At 38.1% G+C, this 7809-nt stretch overlaps 1 protein-coding gene across 1 annotated transcript in view; it reads right to left on the minus strand.

The window, feature by feature from the left end:
- LOC134201268 (uncharacterized) overlaps positions 1–7809 on the minus strand; it is a 395935-nt gene that overhangs the window by 250614 nt on the left and 137512 nt on the right. The window lies entirely within an intron of this gene.

Raw genomic sequence — 7809 nt, forward strand, 5'->3', positions numbered from 1 at the left:
AACGGCTGGACCGATTTGCTAATTTTGGTCTTAAATTATTTGTGGAAGTCCAAATAAGGTTTAAAAGGTAGATAAATATGAAAATGCTCGGAATTGAATAAAAATAATAATTTTGCTTTTCCTTTGATGTGTCCCCCGTGGGACGGATTCCTTTTGTTTGTTTTAAGTTTATTTTATACAAAAGTTTAGGTTTTTCATTTATCGAATTAGGCACTACGAAGTCTGCCGGCTCCGCTAGTAACTAAAATAAATATTCGTATGATATCTGCATTATCGACAAATCAAAACCACAGTGATTAGATGTGGCATAAGTAGTAAAATCTGCTACGTTTTGAACTCCCTTATTTAAAACTCCGGATAACGTACTTCATTGCAGATCTGGAGGCAATCATGAAGATTTCGAAATCTGATAGCACAGCACCGTTGTTCTTATACGTATTAGGCAATGCGTTTTATCATTACTCCGACTATAACTGGGATTTCCTTACTCAAACGTAGTCATCAGTTGCGCAAAATGATTCATTTTAAGTGCTGGGTAAACGCAATACATATATGGATTGTTGAAGTTTGAAGCTGGGATTATAATATACACGTTGATAATGATTCTAGGCCCCATTCTTCACCTTGACTGGTAGGCGAGCTTACGGGAATCGTTTTACTGATGGTGGGACGTCTTACAAAGGCACATTAACGTGTTGCGAAACTTAAGAGCTTTCTTTCCACAAATCTGGTTTTTTTGTTCGGATTTGCTATCTTGAACGTGGCGTAACGCTCAAATAATATTGTTACGCGCTGGGATTCTAGATAAATAAGAATTCTACCGAAGTACAAATTAAAACCTAAATTTGTACTTCGGTAAAAATTTAGAATTTATTTATTTATTTTAGAATTCGACGAAGGGCTCGGCGAGCAAATTAACCCACAGACACAGCCCACTGAGTTTCTCTCCGGATTTTCTCAGTGGGTCGCGTTTCCGATCCGGTGGTAGATTCTGCGAAGCTCTGCTCTTGCTAGGGTTAGTGTTAGCAACGTCGTCAAGTTTGAGCCTCATGAGCTCACCTGCTTGTTAGGTTACGCAGACACAGCCATCAGCTTAGGTAGGAAAAAAAAGAAATCTTCCGGCGCGCGGCTAAGGTTGTCCACACACAGTATGCGCACGAGATATCTTGCAAGTTTTAACAGGTTAGGTTTTATTTATCTGTGAATTTCGGTATAAAAAATTATAAAAACTTAAAATCGAAATAAGAATTAATTTCGGTTTATTGATCGGTCGTAAAAACGTCAAATTCTTACAATGACATTCGTCTAGTAGACTGTCTGGTTTTTTATACCAAAAGATAAATTAAAAAAATGCGCACTTCACACACAATGCTGATTCAAGCATGAAGGCTTAAAAGCACTAATGTCAAGGTTTCTGCTTTATGATTTAGTAAATTAACTAATTTATGTACATATGTATGTATTAACTATGAATTAACAAAATATAGATTTATATTAAATCAAATCTGTCAAAATATAGATTTATATTTTTTAAATTGAAAACGTAGGTTTTGTCAAAGGGAAGATATATCGCCGAGCGCTGTCATTGTTCGATGTGTGACAGTATCTGATATGGACATAGATTATACACTTAATATATTTGAGAGATATGGAGGACGCGTTATAACCACGAGTTGTATGATATTTACAAGGATCCTAATATCATAAAAACCGTGCTTCGTAGAATCTACCACCGGATCGGAAACGCGACCCACTGAGAAGATCCGGCGAGAAACTCAGTGGGCTGTATTTTGGTGTGAATTTAGCATTGCTTTTTGTATTTTATTTTAAGTTAATGTTTTTTGCAAGGTAGTTCTTTTCAAAAATCCTTTAGCAATTTCTGCAAAATATGTGAAAATAGGCTCAGCACTAAAAGGGTAACTGACATTTCGTGGTAAATCTTTGTAACAAGCAAAATAATTATTGTATTTGATGATTTAATACCGAAGTTAAATACTGTATTATTTATATATTTTAATTTAAAAACGTTCAAATTCAGAGTTTTTCTTGTCATGGACGAGAGATATAAAACGTCCAACTAATTATCTGTTTTAATTGACTTTATTTACGATTCACGAAAATCGGATAGATAATTTAATTAGGTCAACTTTTCGTCAACTGTTTAGTAACTGTTTCGGCTTATGATACGTTTGCTTCAGTTTTACTGTGCTAGTGGACTTCGCTGACGTCTATTAATGACTGTGGCCTACTCATCATCAGTGTGCTCAATCCGATCCTGTGGATCGAATGGTAAACAGCCGACGTCGCCCTAAACACGTCATTACGGATCCTCCCGATCCATTAACGGTGCTCTTAGGTATCACAAGCACCGGTCACCGTCCTCGTGGAACCCGTCGCTTGCGACGAAGGGCTTGAAAAAATCTGTTATTACTTTAGAACTTTATACGTCATGAACTGATGAGCAGATCATGTCGGCAAACAACAGTTCGTATAGAAAATTTAACGCTCTACAAAAAAGGTCTCTTATGATTTTTTGCTAACTCTAACGGTTTCTGAGTTATTTTAGGTCATAGTTGAAGCTTAAGTAAATTTTACGATTTTACGAGATTTTTTCCCCTGTTATTTCCATTTAAAAGTTTGGTTATTTGGGTTCAAATTAAAATTAAGAGTTATAACTTGGCATGAATTTTTTTTTATAGATTTTAAACCGAGTTAGTACTATCGTGAAAAAAATTTCGCACAAGCCCTAAATAAGGACCATCCAAGTATAGATATCCATCTCGTTTTTCTGCACAGCACCGAATATTCGTCTTAGGATCTTACACTCGAACACAAGTAGACGGTTCTCATCCTTTTTGCTAAGTACCCACGTCTCTGAGCCATAAGTAAGAATGGGTCTCAGCAGGGTCTCACATAGAAGAATTTTGTTATTTCGTAACAAAATTTTGGAATAGAAATATTTAATCAGGCCGAAGTAGCATTTATTCGCCGACAATATTCTCTTAATTATTTCTGCTATTAAGAGTATGTCATTAATACTTGTTATCAGAGAACCAAGATATCTAAATTCATTCACAGATCCACCTTCGCCTTTGCAGTTGGAAAAATAGAACCTTTACTTCTGTAATTACTTCTGTAACCTTTACTGGCGGTATGACCTCTGTGAGTCCGCGCGGGTAGGTACCACCACCCTGCCTATTTCTGCCGTGTAGCAGTAATGCGTTTCGGTTTGAAGGGCGGGGCAGCCGTTGTAACTATACTGAGACCTTAGAACTGAGTCGACTATTATCAAAGCCGGCAATCTGACTTTTGGACAATGAGTGGTAAATCAGAAAAACGAATTATTGACTTTGTATTCCATTGGCAGTCACAAAACTCTTCGGAATGACATCTTAGATAAATAACAGGTTAAGTATTAACCTTTATTTAATGCAGGTTTTGAACCGTATTCTTTGAAGGAGACGATTATATTCAAATCAATCTGTATTGACATATCAATAATTTTTTTTTGTCCAAATGCATAGATTGCCACCTTTGATAATAGACGACTCAACTTATGTCTCAAGGTGGGTGGCGCATTTACGTTGTAGATGTCTATGGGCTCCAGTAACCACTTAAAACCAGATGGGCTGTGAGCTCATCCACTCATTAAAGCAATAAAAAAATAAAAAATAAATTAAGGCGCACTTTTTATTAAAATAAATTTTCTAATTCTCATTAGATACATAATTGTTTCGTAAATATTTTTATCATAACTAATACTGTTTTGCTAAATTGTAGTTAGTACATTACTATTGTAAATAGTTTCTCGATTACAAGCCAACCTCGACCTATGGTCTAAAACGCAAGATAAATGAAATTATCTATTTAAATTATTATTGTATTTAACATTCTTGAAGCAGATGAATTATTTGTTAGCGTTTTTGTTAAACGATATATTCGTGACACTATAAGTTTGGAACTTTGACTATAATTATTGAAATTTAAATAACGAGGGGTGAAAGGCTATTTGGTATAAGCGACATCTTTGTAATTAAAGGTCCCTCTTTTATTTATTGCTTTAATTAATGGGTGTTAGATCTCACAGCCCACCTGGTGTTAAGTGGTTAATGGAGCCCATAGACATCTACAACGTAAATGCGCCACCAACCTTGAGATATAAGTTCTAAAGTCTTAGTATAGTTACAACGGCTGCCCCGCCCTTCAAACCGAAACGCATTACTGCTTCACGGTAGAAACAGGCGGGGCGGTGGTACGGACTCCCAAGAGGTCCTACCACCAGTGATTACGCAAATTATATTTTTTGCGGGTTTCATTTTTATTAAGTACACGATGTTATTCCTTCACCGTGGAAGTCAATCGTGAACATTTGTTAAGTACGTATTTCATTAGAAAAATTGGTACCCGCTGGCGGGATTCGAACATCGGTGCATCGCTAAATACGAATGCACCGGACGTCTTATCCTTTAGGCCACGACGACGTCAAAATGCACGTCGAGCAATATTAATATCCGACTCAGGCGACGGGGCCAAGCGAAACCGTCGTCGCCAGAAACATGTCTAGTCGGATTCCCTGGACCCACTCTCGGTGCTTTTAAGCTCTTCAAGCACCGGTCACCGTCCACGTGGAATGTGTTGATTACGACGAAAAGTTCGACGAGCGAACTAATCCATAGACCGGGCAGCAGCAGAGCAGTTACTCGACGGATCTTCTCGGTGGGTCGCGTCTGTCTTATAGCAAATTCAGTCAATTTTTTTTTCCTACCTAAGCTGATAGCTTTGAGAGGCTATTTCAGCGTAATCTTAACTAGTAGGTGAGCTCACGGGGCTCAAACCGGAATAATTCTAACACTGACCCTAGCAAGAGCAGTGCTTCGCAGAATCTACCACCGGATCGCGGACGCGTGCCACTGAGAAAATCCGGCGAGAAACTCAGTGGGCTGTGTCTGTGGGTTCAGTCAATAGCAGTGACAGCGTAGTTGGATTAGCCTCTTAGGCATTACCAGCAAATAAAAGTGCTAAATTGCTTACTAATGACACACATTTATTTGACTATTCGTTACTCTAAGCCATTTCCAAAGAGATTTCTTTCAATAAAATATATGGATTTTTGTTTTGTTTTATTTAACACTAGCTGAGTCTAAAAAAGCCTAAGTTACTCCTTATATCATCAGCTGCCTATCAGTGAAAGTCCCGTCAAAATCGGTCCAGCCGTTCCAGAGATTAGCCGGAACAAACAGACAGACAGACAAAAATTCTAAAAAATGTATGTACCGTATATACTTAGTCTGGCCATAAATACTGTTACAAAGGAAAACTAAAAAAAAATCTATTGCAAATAACATTTATTACTTTTACAGTGTGTTAGTTTAATACATAAATATAAAATAATTTCAAGTATAAAAAGCTTATTCGAAGTGGTCTCCATTGGCTGCAATACAGTCCTTTAAACGTTGAGGCCAGTTATCAATAGAAGCACGCACTCTTTCCATGGGAAAATTTTTCACTGCCAATCGTACGGATTGTTTTAGGGACTCCAAATTATCATGGCGTTTAGAGCAAGCCGTAGGTACTCTCTAAAACTGACCATAAATCATAATCCAGCAGATTAAGATCGGGACTAGACGACGGCCAGTCTTCAGCTCTGATGAAGTCCGAAACGTTCGTTTCCAACCAAGACTGCGTAGACCGAGCTTTATGACCTGGCGCCGAGTCTTGCTGGAAGGACCATTCTTGAGTATTGAACATGGTGTTGTTAAGGGGCTTCACTACCTTCTCAAGAATGGTATCTTGATACACTTGTGCCGATGTTTTGATACCTTTTTCACAAATGTATGGCTCAGTCACTCCTTCATAGCTAATACCCCACCAAACCATCACTGAAGTCGGATAGTGCCCACGTTGCACTCTGTCGACTAATTGGGAAGCTTCCTTAGAGCTTTGAGCATAAATACGGTCATTTTGTTTGTTAAAATGTTGCTCAATTGTGAAAATTTTCTCATCCGTAAACAGAATTTTTCTATGACCTCCCTTTGCGTACCGCTTCAGTAGTTGTTTCGATTTTACCACCCTATTCTGTCTAGGGATTGGAGGACGTCACGATGCTCTACACTCTGCTGCAGATAGAGGCAAATGGCGTGGAGTGATCCGGTAATAGAGAATATAGCGGAGTGCAGAATATCAATTTTTTTTATTAGTTATGCATAAAAAATACACTAAATCAATACAAAAAACATTACACACACTACCATATATTTAACACAACACAAATATAATCTTGGTTTATTGTCAAACATTTTTACTGTTCAATCTGTGGTCAAATTGAGAATAGAATAATATTGTTTGTCTTTAATATGACTTGTCTATAGTATAGTCTTGGGGAAATCATTGATTATAGATAATAAATCGTCTTTGACAATAGAACCATAGTAATGTTCAAACTTATAATTTCGTATATATTATTTATATTGATAAAACCAACAATAACACATTCCTAATTGATATTAAGTATGTACTGTACCATCCGATTACAACATAGGTGCTAAAGAAATTGAAAAACTGAGTAAATACCATCATTTGAAAACTGAAGTCAGTCGTTTGTGTGTTCCACAGATGTCATTCCAATAGTCGTTGGCGCTACCGGGGTAGTAGCTAAAAGTATTACAAGATACCTAAATAAATTGGATAGCAACATTAACGTTGGTATCCTACAGAAACAGGCAGCTATTCACACATCAATTAAATAAATAAATAAATATTTACTAACAATCACGCCACGTTAACTGGTCCCGTGATAAGTTCGTAAAGAACTTGTGTTACAGGTACCAGATAACGGAAATAAATGTAAGATTTTTATTATACACATACATATATTTAATATACATCCATAGCCCTGGAAAAGACATTTATATTTATCATACAAATATGGAAGATATTGGCGGGATTCGAACCCGCGACCCCCGTATGTAGTGACCATGTCACTTACCACTACACCCGACATGAGAACCCTCTTGTCGTGGCCGCCGGAAACTACATACCCGATCCTGTAGACCGTTTGGTAAACCGTCGACGTCGCCCAAAGCACGTCATCACGGATCCTCCTGATCCATTAACGGTGCTTTTAGGCAATACAAGCACCGGTCACCGTCCTCGCCGAACCCGTCGCTTGCGACGAAGGGCTCGACGAGCGAATTAACCCACAGACACAGTCCACTGAGTTTCTCGCCGGATCTTCTCAGTGGGTCGCGCTTCCGATCCGGTGGTAGATTCTGCGAAGCACTGCTCTTGCTAGGGCGGTGTTAGCAATTCTCCGGTTTGAGCCCCGCGAGCTCACCTACACAAGCTAGGGTACGCTGAAATAGCCTCTCAAGGCTATCAGCATAGGTAGGAAAAAAAAAAAAAAAAAACCACTACACCAGACGGCCGTTAAACTTATACTTAGTAAGGTGCTTGGAGACACAGTATTCGTACATAACACACAAGAACAATATACACAAAACACGCCACGACCGTCAGACATGCAATAGCCATTCGACACAACATTCATCAAACACACAAAATCCAACAGACACCACTCATACAACGCCAACACAACAGCCAATAACGTAGCGAGGAGGACGACGAGGAAGAAGAGACACTACAGTAACACACGCTGGGGTTCTCTCCATCATTTAGTTTTTTTTTTTTTTCACATAAAATCTTTTTAAAATTTTGGGGTAGGTATAGATATTTTTTTTCCTGTGGGAAACGGGACGGGAAATTTATCAAAGCCGACACAAGTCGAGGAAGAAAAATATTATTATTAATTAC

Source organism: Bombyx mori, chromosome 24 (genome assembly GCF_030269925.1).
Source record: "Bombyx mori chromosome 24, ASM3026992v2".
In the NCBI taxonomy this organism is placed as follows: Eukaryota; Metazoa; Arthropoda; class Insecta; order Lepidoptera; family Bombycidae; genus Bombyx; species Bombyx mori.